The following is a 15,475-nucleotide window of genomic DNA, read 5'->3' on the forward strand; positions in this document are numbered from 1 at the left end:
CCGATAGGTCCTATTGTCTTAGGTTAAGTTCTTTGGAAACAGATTCTGGGACAGTTATTTGTGAACAGAAAGTTTGCTGGAAGAATCAAAATTAAGCAGAGGGAGAAACTAAACTGTGATATAGTCACAATTATGGTCTCAGCTATGAAGCTGTGATTGCCTTTCAGATTTGTCCTGAATTAACGTAAGGGCCGCAGGCCTTTGCACTCCCTTTCCCCTCAGTTGAGCAGTCATTGGAGGAGGGCTGTTCTTGGGGAGAGGGGAACATATATTTGAATGAGACAGAACTCTTGGGCAAGGGAAATTTCTGGAAAGCAATTCAGCTATGAGCTAACAGTAGGCTACAGTCCCGACATAGGGAAATAGGTGTCCCATTCTTAAAGGGAGAATATGGCCTTAAAACCACAGCATCCACTATAGTCCACCCCTCGGGCTGCTCAAATCCACTTACTCATATAAAAAAGGTTTACCCCATCAGAAACAGCTCCTTCAGGATTCTAGTTAGTCACTTTCCCTGGGAAAAATTAAAATAAGAGTGTTACTGTGATATGCTCTAGCCCCATTTCTGTACTTAGCCTAAGGAGCTCAACTGACATTCATCACTTCTCGCCTCCACCAACTCATCCTTAGCTACCATCTTTTCTGGTTTAGATGGCTTAATTATTGAGGCAACTCAGACACTTATCCATAAAAGGTATGATTCCCTGACCACTGTGTCTTTTCAGATGATGGCTGTTGCACTTATCAATTTACTGCCAATTTGGACAGGGTAGTACCAAGAGATGTCCCAATGCATTGCCAGCTGGTCAAATGTATTCTTCCCTGCCTCCATGTAAGGCTTCCTGTCCCAGTGGAAGACTTGCCTCTGCCTGATCACCAGGGTCAGTTACTTCTGCCAGGATAGTAATTCCTTCTGTAGCTTGCCAATCTTTTGGTATAAGAAGTCTGAAATAGGGCCTGGCGCGGTGGCTCACGCCTGTAATCCCAGCACTTTGGGAGGCTGAGGCAGGCGGATTATGAGGTCAAGAGATCGAGACCATCCTGGCCAACATGGTGAAACCCCGTCTCTACTAAAAATATGAAAATTAGCCGGGCATGGTTGCACGTGCCTGTAGTCCCAGACACTCGGGAGGCCGAGGCAGGAGAATTGCTTGAACCCGAGAGGTGGAGGTTGCAGTGAGCCAAGATCTCGCCACTGCACTCCAGCCTGGTGACAGAGCGAGACTCCATCTTAAAAGAAAATAAATAAATACATAAAAAGTCTGAAATGACCAGATGGCAGCCACAACTCAAAGTTAATAGGAATCAGAAATTTCTCTGTCCCTGGTGGACACATTACCCCTATAGGAATCAGGACCTTTAAACCAAAAATGTCCAGAATTGCAGTTATGGGAAGCACAACTTCTTCAAGTGGGTACCTGGAAGCAGAGTCACTCTCTTCTACACTTGTCTCTGCACCCACATAGTCTACCTATTGGAAACACAGCACCATATAAACATCATTGATTCAAGGTGTACCTCAGAGTATCACCTTCAAGCTAGTGCCTCATCTGTGCTGTTAAAATGGCCATCTGTTACTCTATCCAACTGGCAGCTTCTGTGTGCAGGTGACTTGCATAACCACATGCCCACTGCTATGACTGCTACACCCTCTGTGATAGTTAATTTTATATGTCAACTTAAACGGGCCACAGGGTGCCTAGATGTTTGGTCAAACTTTATTCTGGGTGTTTCTGTGAAGGTGTTTTGGATGAGATTAATATTTAAATTGGTAGACTGAGTAAAGCATATTGCCCTCCCTTACGTAGATGGGCCTTTTCCAATCAGTTGAAAGCATGAACAGAACAAAAGGATGTCCCTCCCCTGAGTAAGAGATAATTCCCCTGCCTGGTGGTCTTCAGACTGGAACATCAGCTCTTCCTGGTTCTACAGAAGCTTTTGGCCTTTGGACTCAAACTAGATACTGGCTCTGCAGATTTTGGACTTGCCAGCCATCATAATTGCATGAACAAATTCCTTATAATAAATCATACACACAGACACACACGCATGCACACACACACATCCTATTGATTGTTTCTTTGGAGAACCCTAACAAGTACACCTCCTTGCTACAAAGTGGGTTTCTTGGCTCAAAACCATGTTATTCAGACTCTTCTATGGTGGTAGTTCTGCCTGAGGCCATACAAGCAGAGAAGACAATCTCATATTGATACTACTAACCAGTTTCAGGTAAGATGAACCAGTTCTCTTTCCTAGATGAAAGGGGTCCAGTGTAATCAATTTGCTATCAATAGCTAGTAGTTCTCTTCAAAGCATGATACTATATTGGAAATTCAGTGTTAGTCTCTGTTATTGGAAGGTTGGGCATTCAGCAGTAGCTACACACGCCTTGGTGAATATGCATTCATGCTGTTGGACATATGCATAGCCTCTATGTCTGCCACCATAACTATTCTGTTCATGTGCTCTTTGTGTCAGCCCTGGGAAGCCAGTGGCAGCCTGGCTTTGTCAGCCCAAGTACTCTGTCTATGTTGTTTTTAGTGTTTCCTCCATGTAGGATGCCCTGTAGTGGACAGTATCATTCAACACACAGACCTTCACACTTGGTGCCTAATCCCTTAAGTCTGTCTACTGGCCTCTTCTCCAGACTGCCTTGTCTCTACAGTCCTCTAATCTCTTTCCTGGGCCCTGACCAATCAGCCAAGACATTTGCCACTGCTCCTCAGTCCACACATATTCTTATCATGGGTCATTTTTCTGTCTACATAAAGTAGATGACCAGGTGTACCACTCAAAGTTCTGCCCCTAGGTAGGATTTCCTTTCACTGTAATGTTAAGGGTCCTATGAGTGAAGCTGTAGTGTAACAGCAGTTTATTGTCATCTTTCACAGAGATATTGAGCTGACCCATCTATGAACCAAACTGAAGCTTTATCCTCCTATTTTATATGGTCATAAAGAATCCTTTGTGTGGACTGGGTGCGGTGGCTTACGCCTGTAATCCCAGCACTCAGGATCACCTGAGGTCAGGAGTTCGAGATCTGCCTGGCCAACACAGTGAAACCCCATCTCTAGTAAAAATACAAAAATTAGCTGGGTGTGGTGCTGCATGCTTGTAATCCCAGTTACATGGGAGGCTGAGGCAGGAGACTCAATTGAACCCAGGAGGCGGAGGTTAGAGTGAGCAGAGATTGTGCCACTGTACTCCAGCCTGGGTGCCACAGTGAGACTCAGTCTCAAAAAAAAGAAAAGAATCCTTTATGTGGCTAAAGCTCTACGTAAGCTGAGGGGAAAAAAGTGTGGGTGCAATACTGGTGAACTTTGGGGATCTGGGCTACCTCCCGGTGAGATACAAGCGTGCTATGCCCTCTGGCCCAGCTTATGCCTAATTCAGTAGGTACCACTTCTAACTTACAATTGTTTGCTGGGCTTGCTTGATGTTATGATTTAGTGGGTCTGACAGTAGCCAACTCTGTACCCGTAGCTGGTGGAATCAGGAACAGAGATTGCTTATTTTTTTGTCAGCAAGACAAAATCAAGACTTCTGATTTTTTTTTTTTTTTATGCGAGGGGAAGGAGATATTTTCTAAGAAACCAAGAGATTTTAGAGAGATCCACTGTATTCAGGAGCATATGAGTTCATAAAAAGTGAAAGTAAAGCAATGAAAACGAAGAACAAAGAAAGAATTGAGAAAAGCAGCCGCTCTATAATTCAGGGTATTCAGGATGTGGCTGCTTCCCTTTTAACATTGTGGGCAATTCAAATGAACCCCATAAAACAAAGCTTTTGGGTTGCTAAGTTTTATTATTGCTGGTGTTCATGCGGTATCTATCTATCTATCTATCAATCATCTAATCTATCTATAGAAAGTTTACCAGCCTAGGTGACAGAGCAAGACTCCATAAAAAAAAAAATTATTTTTTTGAGAGGAGGTCTTGCTCTGTCACCCAGGCTGGAGTACATTAGTGCGATCATGGCTTACTGCAGCCTCCACCTCCCAAGCTCAAGCAATTTTGAAAATTTTACTTCAATTTTTGCAGAGACAGGGTTTTGCTGTGTTGGTCTCAAACTAATCTAGGCTCAAGTGATCCGCCCACCTTGGCCTCCCAAAGTGCTGGAATTACAGGTATGAGCTATGCCACCTGGCCCATAAAATTTTTTAAAAAATTATCCAAGCACGATGACGTGCACTTGTAGTCCCAGCTATTCAAGAGGCTAAGACAGGAGGATTGCTTGAGTCCAGGAGTTTGAGGCTGCAGTGAGATATGATCACTACAGAATAAGATTCTGTCTCTAAATAGATAGATAGATAGATAGATACATAGATAGATAGATAGATAGGTAGGTAAAGGGTTTAGAAGCCAGGAGTTCAAAGCAAAGAGAGAAAGTTGTGATTTCTGGTGTTGTAAGAGACTGTGATTTGTTAATTGTGACTTGCTGCAGGGTAAAGACAAACTTCTCACCTGAAGAGATGGTCTTGGGAAAGAGAAAATAACACCTCTAGTTCTGTTAACTGATGCCCGTCCTCATGTCCTTATGCTTGAAACACACAGAAAACTGGGCCTTTTTTTTCTGATTTACCATATTATTAAAGACAAGAATCCTGGCTTGTATCTTTGGTATCTCAAACTATATCAGTTTGATCCATGGAGAAATTAGTATAATGGTTCTCAGACTTCAGTGAACATATGAATCACCTAGGAGTATATTAAATTCCCGGAAACCACCTTCAGAGGTTCCGATTCAGTGAATTTAATTTTGTCATTTTCAGCAGGAAAAGCACTTCAGGTCATTCTGCTAGAGATGCTTGGGAACAAAACCTTGAGAAACATGAATCCAGTGGACCCATTTAAGGAGGTATTGGCCAAATACCATTAATTCTTTGTGGAGTTCTTGGTCATTGTGATCACAGTGATCATAACTCTTAAAGAAATATATCCTGTAGTATATTTTAGTATCAGCATACTTTTCAGGCAGTGGGAAGTTTTCTCATCCAATTGACATAAAGAGTAGATCCTACTGAATTTCCTTTTTCTCTATTCACTAGATGAAAGACAGACATAAGCAGTGCAGAGAATTAATTGTGGATGTTTGTAATGATTCAGATAATACTTAGACATCTTGATTTGAACTTTGGTTTCTCATTTAGGTCCGCTGTCAACTCTAAAGCCATTGTACCACTCCATAGCTTGGACTGCCGAGCAACTAACCATGAAGTATGAAGAGAATCTCAAAGCAGGGTTTCTTGAAAAATGAAATGTGAACAAAAACTTATCTATTCCATTTAGTTACTTTTTATTGACAGAGAAGTTTCCATCTGAATATCTGAAAGAAACATTCATTAATAGATCTTTTGAAGTACTATGTATTTATTGCCTTTACTTCTGGAGAGTTTTTAATTAAACAAAATTCCCTTCCTCCGTTTCTCTCCTTCAAGGGCTTTTTTTTTTTTTTTTTTTTTTTTTTTTTTTTTTTTTTTTTACCTCCAGTGGGGGCATGAAATTTAGCACTTGGTAGTGTATTTCTTTGCTCTCTAGATATCAAATAAGAAAAAGCATTGAAAGTGAGAAGGAAGGGGAGAAGGGTGTGGTCCCTGGCTAGGACTCCACCCCTGGTCCTGTGCCCACTGACCTAGGTGAGAACAGGCATTTTTATTTTCCTGCCCAAATGTGGCATCTCCCAAGACCACCCTGGCCTGCCATGCCCCCATCCTGTGCCTATAAAAATCCTGAGACCCTAGCTGGCAGACACACTTTGAGAGGAGCACAACAGGGGAGGAACACATGGTGGCTAGATGTAGAGAGGAATACACTGACAGGCACCAGCAGGTCCTCAGGCCTTTGACCTGGCAGAAGGAAGCAGTTTGGCTGGAACAATTGGAGGAAAACCCGGGCTGCTCAGTGTCCTGACTCCAGAGGAAAACTTTCCTGCTCCATCCCCCTTCTGACTTCCCCCATCTGCTCAGAGATACCTCCACTCAATAAAACCTTGTACTCATTCTCCAAGCCTAGGTGTGATCTGATTCTTCTGGTACACCAAGGCAAGAGCCCAGGATATAGAAAGCCCTCTGTCTTTGTGACAAGGTAGAGGGTCTAATTGAGCTGGTTAACAAAAAGCCACCTATAGATGGCAAAACTAAAAGAGCACACAGTAGCACACACTCAGTGGGACTTCAGGAGCTGTAAACATCCACCCCTAGATGCTGCCCTGGGGTTAAAACCCCACAAGCTGGTGTCTGTATGCCCCTCTAGACGTTTGAGCAGGGGGGAACTGAAGAAGGGAGCCGCTCCTCCTATCACATGCCCTGTGAGGGGGACAAGGGAACCTTTCCCATTTCAAAAGCACTTCAAAAAGCTAAAGCAGTATGCTCCTATCAAATGACCATGATCACATAGGGATGGCTAAATGATTTTCCAATTGCTACAATATGGGTTACTGAGAAATAAGTGTCTGTCTTCTACTCTTGGTTCCCAGCATATGCAAATAGAAGGAGCTTACTGACTTGGCAATATTTGATAACCATATGTAAATTTATTTATTTTTTGGTCCTGTCTCATGAATCTTAGGAAATCAATTCCTACTACTATCATCTATTGTTCAAACACATCTGATCATGATTATGAAATAACTGGATGCTCTAAGATCAGGAACCTGTGATATCTGGCCACTCCCTTTTTTCTTTTTCCCCTTATAGAAATTGTATTTGACCCTGAGTCCCCTTTTCTGATAAGCCTGAGTATGACTCCAAAATCCTTCTTAACACATACGCCGGGATTCTCTGCCAGTCAGCCAGGATTTCCTACCAATCAATCAGGACTCAGAGTGACATCTTTACCATCCTTCTCCTAGATAACAATTTTAGGTTATAGGTTCATCTGGACTTCTGGGAAAGAAACTAGTTATGGCATCATAAAACCTTGGCATCTAGTCCTGACACTGCCATAAACAAGCTGTATTACCCCAGGCAAGTAAGTTAATACATTGGAACCTCCATTTTCTCATCCACCATATAAGATATTTGAACCACATGCTCTCTGAGGCACCTCCTGCCAGTTGTGAGAATTTGTGATTTGGTAAATGGAAGCCAGACAATCACAACCTGGTTGGGTTCTTAGTAGTCATAAGAATCCAATAAAATATACTTCTTTTCCATTTGTCTACCAGAAAAAGATGATTTATGTCTAACATAACTGCTAGATATTTGTCATGAGCTTGTGTTTGCAAATTCTTGATGATTCTTTAATTTTTATAGTCCTTTGTGAGGAGAGCAGTCACACTGCTTATAATGGAGGTAACTAAGCCTTGGTTGCATAGAGTATTTAGGAATGGTCTATGATATAACTCAGTTTTACGATAACCATTTCTGGGTCCCTCTGGAATGGCACTTTGAGGTGATAAATGTATCTATTCCTTAATTCTACTATGACAGCCATGCTCTAGCTCTCAAGCAAAAACTTGATGCCATATCCCACTTCGAGAGGCTTTGGACAGTGATGTTATGTGTCTGAATCAGCAGGCTCCTACTATAGTAACAGGCCAATCAACCCAGGATGCTGTGGTTATCAAAACCCCAGAAAGTTAGTTGTTCCGCTATGTCTTGCTCTAGCCTTGAGCTCCAGGATGAGCTCACAGTCCCATGAGGATCAGAGCCCAAAAGCCACCTGTGCCTCCTGGCGATTTCATCATCAGCCCAAACAGATCTGCTGGTTACTATGAGCAGTATGCAATAGGGGGTGGGAGCATATGCAATAGGGGATGGGAAAACACTGTGTTAACTGCAAATCAAAAGAATGGTGTTCTCTGTGAGAAGAGGAACATCCGGTAAACATGGCTGAAAATGACTTATGTCATGAAGACACATCCTGAGCAGTCAAATAGAAAGAAATGCAAATATTCCAAGATGTTTTGTAACTTCTTGACGAAAGTCCAAGTGGAAACACAAACTGTTTGTTTTAAATTTATGATCAGTGTTCCCACCAACACTTAGGAAGATGGACTCATCTGAAGAGGCATCATTGAGTGCACATATTTTCTTTCTGCCACTGTTTAACTCCCCCTTCCATCATCATCTCCATCTCCTCCTCCTCCTCCTGATGGACTCATCTGAAGAAGCATCATTGAGTGCATGTTTCCTTTCTGCTGCTGTTTACCTTCTACTCCCATCTCCTCCTCCTCCTCCTCCTCCTCCTCCTCCTTCTCTCTCTCTCTCTCTGTCTCTCTCACACACACACACACACACACACACACCCCTATAACAACTTAAAGATTTTAAGTACAGGATGTTATCTCTGAGGACTTGAGCTTGGTTCCAGTTGTTTTCTACAGTTTTCCAAAATGTTTCTTTTCATGGTATTTTTCCAATCTTAGAACGAAAAGAAAATCTATGACTCACTGTGAGGTCAACAAACACTCAACATGACAGAGCTCTTTTTCTCTCTGTGCAGATTTCACTTTTGTGCTTGCTACCTTGTTGTTTGTGGATAGAAATCTTATTTATTTTGTATTTTACTGGAGATTTATTTATCCATATACTAAGTAGGTGTCAACAGTATACAAATCTTATCAGAGGCCTCACAGTATACCTGGAAATTGTGTGGCATCTGAGAATTCATAGTGTTCTCTGAAGTGTGACAAGAGTACTAGAGTATTAGTTCTGCAGAAATCTAACACTGTTTTTTTAAAAAAGAGGGAAATATGAGGACAGGCAGAAACATATTTTCTGTAAAATAGTTTTTAAGGTCCCAATTTCTTTCTAGTCTATATGATATTTAAAATTTAAACTACCTGAACTTTCCAAAAATAAATTTACATAAAGTATAATTTCATGGATGAAGGAGTTAAGTGCCCAATAGAAGCTGCCCCTATGATTTCCTTTGTTAATGAACATGGGTTGTCATGATGACAGGAGGTTATTATAATCATGAAAAAACAGTAGATCTGTAAGATATCTGTGAAGATTTTCTTTGGTTTAAGGTGAAATCAAAGTCTTCTGTGAAGTTCACAAAGTGGACATCAGGAAAAATCACTAGTACCTAGATGCCCTTGATCAATATTTATTCTTGAATAGAAGTTAAACATTTTAAAATGGAAAGCAATATATCTTCTATGTTATTCTTAAACCCAAAGGGGACACAGCTAGGAGAGGTGTTCAAATCACTATTCAAAAGCAGAAAGGGTCTGAAGACCTACTGTGCCAGGCTAATCTTTTTATTGCTGGGAATTAAGGAGATACTGGGGAAGTCTGGGTTTGACACCTGGTAGTATGTGTTATTCAGTGCTCTGGGCAGCAGCTATGTACAAACCATTATAGAAGAATGCTAGTACTTCAATAACGAGTAAGGTCATGTTTACTGGGCACAATATGGGAGAGAAGTGGTCCTAGCATCAATAACAACATTCTTCATTCGTCCCTCTTGGGACTAAAGCAAAATGTAGAGATTGTGCAGGGCTGAAGCCCCTCATTCCCAGTCCTCGGCATCTTGTTTTCTCCTTGAAAATCCTGAGAGTGGAGGGCCTGGAAGATGTTCCTGGTTCGGTAGGTTTATGAGAGGGTGCTGACCTTGGAGCCGCTTTCTACAAGTTGTACTGGTGCTCTGCCGGCTGCAGGTCAGGGGAACACTGAGTTATGGCAGCCAATTCTGATGATGATAAATGATCATAGCACTTGACCTTCAAGAAGATACCAGAGCAACCAAACAGAAATGCATGTGTCTGAGCAGTTAGACTAATTCAGTTACAACTGCTGCTACGTTTGGTTTGCAAAAGGAGCTAAGACAAGTTATAGGCAAGCTAGAACTTGAACGGAAATGTTGATCTGGTTTCCTATTCATAGGAAGAGCATCATGCAACTGAAGGACATTTCTCCATTATAACTAAGCCAGGTGGATAATAACGTCTCTTTTTCAGTTTACAGACACGTGTTGTTTTCACAATGCAACAAGTTAGATATTGTTTAACAGTTAACCAAGTAGAACATGGATGCAGATAAGCCTGGTGATCATCCAGTTATTTAGGGCTTCTATTCATTCTAAGATGATTTTTGCTATATACACTACGAGAATTCATTTTTCGGAAATCGTACTCAACATTTCTTCTCTTCAGATTTGATGGTTTGTGGTGTTACAAAATTTAAAAAAAAGTGTACCTTACCATCTGTAATTTAAAAAATTCGTATGGAAGATTATTAAGTATAAACTACTTATAATTTGAGGGAAAGAGGGTTATCTTTGAGCTGGAGAGAAAAGAATATCTTTCAAGAAAAAGCTAAGTACCATTTATGTAGGAAAGGAATTTATATAGAAAAGATATCAACAATCATGTTTGGAGGGCATGGTAGATATATCCAAAATAATTTGTTTATTCTCTGTCATCTGAAGAAACATTAACTTAAGTCCTTGGCTATTTTTTGATTATACTGAATGAAATAGCAGCCCCATTTGACCAGGACTTAAGTATTTCAGACAGCATTATCTAAGTTTTTAAAGCATGAGCTGAATAGCAGTGAATGAAGATGAATTTACTAAAAGTTTCTCTCCTAGGCAGGGTAGAACTTGCTTGTTACGCAGAAAAATTGTAGCAAATAGTAGCAAATTGAAGAACACAACTCTAGGGATTAAGGCAGTCAACAAAGAGCTGGGTCTCTGTTCTCGCTGACTTTTCTCTGAACTGGACCAGACGATGCCTGTAGGGATGGAACCAAGTCATCCTGCTTAGAAAACCATTCTCAGAGGTGGCTACATCTCTGTTCTCACAGTGGTTTTGAGTCCACCATCCTCGACCACACTAGGTCTTGATGCTGCATGGCTTGTTTGCTGAACAGAGTATTTCATACACAACAATGTGTGGTGCTCTCTGGCCCCATCACAAAGTTGCCTTGTATGCCGAGATGTCAACTGGAATCGGAAAGTCAGAAGAGACATCTTGAACAGGCTCTGTCTAGCACAGGAGTTCTCGGGAGGCATGAAAGGGCGCCCTCATGCTTATTTTTCTGCCACAGGGTTCTGGCTAATATACTCATTGAGGAGATACCTTTCTATTTGGTAAAGTCTATAATACTGAAAAGTTGTCACAGAGCGCAGGCCCATCTGACGGTGAATCAACGGTGATTACGAAAGCACCTTAGCCATCTTATTTGACTATATGGTTAGAAATAAGAACATTTGGTTCCTTGACCAGAAATTACCACCAACTCCAAAAATAGACATAACTCCTAACAAGCGAAACAAGTCTCTTGATTCTTCTTCTGATTTTTCATTCAGCTTCACAGTGATTTTAATTACTTCAGAGCACTGACCAATTACTTCAGAGCACTGACCAAGACAGTCACACTTAGAAGAAAACATAACTAAATGACAGGCTGTGAAAAAACTAATAAGACATTTTTGAGAGATGTGGCAAAAACTGAAATGTAATAAAAGTGTCTGAAGAAGCAGAGCCTAGTAATTATATGCAAAATGAAAGAAACAAAAGCAAAAAGAGATTTTGGGTCATCGTTTCTGATTTAAGAATGATGGATAACCAGTCACCCACCAGTAGTAGGCTGGTTATTCACCCCCAACTCTGCCCCCAACCCCAACACTAACACCCACATCCTAAAGCCTGGAGCCTGGGAATATTCCTTTATTGACCAAAAAGGACTTTGAAGACGTGGCAAAGAATCCTGAAATAGGAAGGTTATCCTGTATTATCCTGGTGAGCCCTAAATGCAGTCATACGTGTCTTATAAAACGAATGCAAACACCAGAGAAGAGGAGAAAGCGATGTGACTATGGAGGAAGAGATGGGAATGGTATGACCACAAGTCAAGGAATGCCAGCAGCCACCAGAATCTGTTAGATACAAGGGACAGATTCTGTCTAAGAGCCTCCAGAGGGTGCTGTCAACACCTTGATTTCAGTTGCCAAATATCGATTTTGAGCTTCTGGCCTCCAGAACTGTGGGAGGATAAATTTCTATTGTTTTAAGATACCAAGTTTGTGATAATTTGGTATAGCAATCTCAGGAAACTAATGGTTTCCTCATACAAACCATTCTTTTTCCTTTATAGAAACCAAACCATTTCCTTTCATTCCGTTATCTGTTACACCATCAATGAATCAGCCAAAATAGGCAATATGCACTATAGATAACACAGTCAGCAGGCGTTGGGTTTTTTTTTTTGTTTTTGTTTTTGTTTTCCTGGTTGATGATAATCTTCATAAAAGACCTGCCAGACACCACTCAAGAAATTTCCAAATGACTTTCAATCTTTTGGTTTTTCTGTTCCTTCTGGTTCTTTTCTTTCTTTCTTTCTTTCTTTTTTTTTTTTTTAAAGGCAGAGTATTAACTTCATTTAGCAGTTACAGCTGTTGACCTGGAAGTCCTTATCAGCAGCATAGCAGATGAGTGAGAACAGGAGTTATGGGTCCTGAATCCATAGGGAGGCCAAATTAAACACAGCCAGAAAAATGCCTCCATTGTGAGTAAAGACAACATATCTTCTTTCACATGTTGTACTAAGGATCAGGAGAGCTGAAATCTCAATGTTGATTTCTAATGATTACCATTGTCTTCTTGAGCAAATGACTTAGTTTCTCTAGGTCTTAGGGTCCTCATCTGTAAAATGAATCAATAAGATACATTTTGACATTCCTTGAACCCTTAACATTCTATGAATTCATCCAGCCCTGAGTTGAAATTAAAATTTATAACAAGCCCAGCTTTATGGAAAGAATTTGTGGTCAGCTCTGTGGGTACCAGACATCTCATCATCCTAATCACAAATACCAGGAATTTCACTCAAAGCAGAGAGAGGGAGAGAGAGAGAGAGAGAGAGAGAGAGAGAGAGAGAGAGAGAGAGAAATATATATATATTCTGTTCATTTAAAAACTTCTGGGTAAAATGACATAACATATTAGAGTAAATTAACTTATCAATCTTCATTATAGGTGTTTTCATTCTGTTATTGTTGTAGACAGATTACACTAGAAATATTAGCTTATATGTCTTTCTATCCCACTAAACAACAATCTTTGTGACAGAAGGGACTAGATCTTATATACCGCTGAATCCTCATGACCAAGTACTTAAATGCTGGTACAAAGTAAGTGCTTAGTAAATATTTGTTGTACAGATGCATGGCCAGCTGGGTGACTTCTCTCCCATGATAGGATATCAGAAGAGAAGTGGGCGGTAGAATGGCTGAGAAGGTCCCAGGAAGGAGAGCACAAAAACCAAAAACCAAAAACATCATCTACATCTCTTAGCTGTGATGGACAGTACAGTTCCCACATCACCTACCCCAGACTTCACTCATAGCTTAAAACCTTTATCATGTTTCCCTGGAGAGAAAATTGGGTGCTCTTAATCAGAGGTTTGGTTTCTTTTTAAAACATTCTTCATCTCTCTGAAGCACCATTAGACTGTTAATTGAAATAAAAGAGACTTAATTTGTAACTGGGACTTGATGAAGTGGTAATTAGAAACAAATGCTATATTGCATTTGAATGCTTTCCTTATCATTCGCATGTCTATTGATTCTTTTTAAACCACTCTGTTCAGTTGAATTTCAGTAGATGAATTTCAGGTATTTTTCCATTGAAAATGACAGTGAAGAAAATTGCCAAGCAATGAGACATTAAGCAAAAAAATGAGTATTTGGCTGGGCTATTTTTCATGATCTTTGCTATTTTTAAAATAATTAATCCAGCTTGTGAGGAAAAAACTATGGTGAGTTATGCCCCCCTCTACCTGCAAAATTAGCCTGAAAAGACAATGTTATCAAGAGTGGGACTGAACTTGATTTGTAACAGGTTACACTTTAACACTTATGGCTTAAAAAAAACCAGAGAGTTCTTAATTTATAGGATCTTTAGGAAAGGGTGCTAATACTAAATTAAAAATATTCCACTCAGTTAGGTGACTCTGTGTTTAAAATCTCCCCTGTTACTAGGAACCAAGAGATTTACAATGTTTTGTTTCTTTTTAGGCTGACTTGGGGACTACTATTGAGAGATACAGGACCTTTCTCCACATCCTCCTCAGACAAGCCATTCAAATCACTACAGTTTATACTGTAAGGTACTTTCTATTACACTCTGGTACATTGTTATCTATAAAATATATACTCAAGTAAATGAGTTACAAATATTTATTTTTATTACATAATTAAACTGGACATACTTTGGCTAATACATAAGATTTCTTTTCGAAAACTAACTTTCTATATCTGTTAAATCTAATCCGTGGGAAAGTTGGACCCTTAGCAACTGGTCTGTGGGTACAAATAAGATCAAATCTAAACTACGCCTTCCTCCTCAGTCCCTGGCCCCCTTTTCCTTGTATTAGATGGCTTCGTTCACTGCCCAGAACTTCTGTTATACCTCTAGTCTCCATGTGCCTCTTCCTGAATCATCTTCATAGTTCTCTGCTCTTCACCCTTCAATTGCTTTCTCTCTCCTTGCCTGTTTCTTAGGAAATGACATCTCTCTCTGGCTTCACCAACCATACACTAGAGTGTGCCTGACTAGTAGCAGACACTAGTCTGCTGCTAGTTAAGATCTGGGTCATTATGAAATGATTATTCCACAAGATCTATATCAATAGTGAAAATAATACACTTTTAAAACCCTTATTGGGCTGAGTTTTTGAACATCAGTCAGCTTTAGCAGAATGTGAACATAGCCGCATGCAGAGTTAGATACAGAGTGGCAAGCAGTTCCTGAATTCTCTTATCCAAGTCACCATTTTTGGATGGGATCTCAAAAGAATTGGGAGATCCTGGACAAAGTTCCCTAGGGAACTGAGATTCTCTGAGGAGAGTTCTCATAATCAGAATCATAGGGGAATTTATGACATTATCATTCACATTTACTCCTTCACTAAACCCCTCCTCACTATCCCCACTGACTTCAAAACAAAACAACCACTAGGCATCATCTCCCCAAACAGTGTAACAATGTTGTCTTTCAAGACTTAGTTTCTGTCACGGGATAGAAAGTGTCACTGTGGTGCTGACGAGGACACACTTTCCCTGGAAGACACTCAGAAGAAATGGAAGAATATAGTCACTTGGCTCTGGGAATTCAGAATTCAGAATTCAGAAGGATTCATTTTCCTCCAGAGTAAACCAAGAGCAAATCAAATTGCTTGATCTCCCTTCAGCTCTCTCATTTTCTTTTCGCATGTTTGAAGTGTTTACCTGACCTTGCCTCTGAATTCCACAGCTGTCCCGGAATCACCGGATTACTTCCTGTTTGGTTGATCAATGTTATCTTCCTTTATACAAATCAATAGTCTGAAAGTCATAAGCATCGTTTGAAAAGTTAAAGAGCAGACATAACTAAATGAGACAGTGGGACTTACGCAAATTTAATATCCAGGTCAAACTGAATTCACCCAGCAAAAGGAACAATAATTTATTTTGTTGTACCCAGTTACCTCCAAACAGATTTTGATTGTGTTGATTGCTGAGGATGCATGACAAAGAAAAAC

At 40.4% G+C, this 15,475-nt stretch overlaps 1 long non-coding RNA gene across 4 annotated transcripts in view; it reads left to right on the forward strand.

Moving 5' to 3' along the window:
• LOC102131474 (uncharacterized) overlaps window positions 1–14,118 on the forward strand; it is a 183,116-nt gene extending 168,998 nt beyond the window's left edge. For 3 of the 4 annotated variants that reach the window (XR_010585776.2, XR_012433225.1, XR_012433226.1), the window contains one exon: window positions 5,153–7,794. This is a non-coding gene — a long non-coding RNA (uncharacterized lncRNA). Of the gene's footprint in view, window positions 1–5,152; window positions 7,795–13,970 lie in introns of those variants that run through there. The other variant, XR_010585778.1, reaches the window with a different exon arrangement.
• Window positions 14,119–15,475: the final 1,357 nt, after the last annotated feature.

Source organism: Macaca fascicularis, chromosome 3 (assembly GCF_037993035.2).
Source record: "Macaca fascicularis isolate 582-1 chromosome 3, T2T-MFA8v1.1".
NCBI classification, from domain to species: domain Eukaryota; kingdom Metazoa; phylum Chordata; class Mammalia; order Primates; family Cercopithecidae; genus Macaca; species Macaca fascicularis.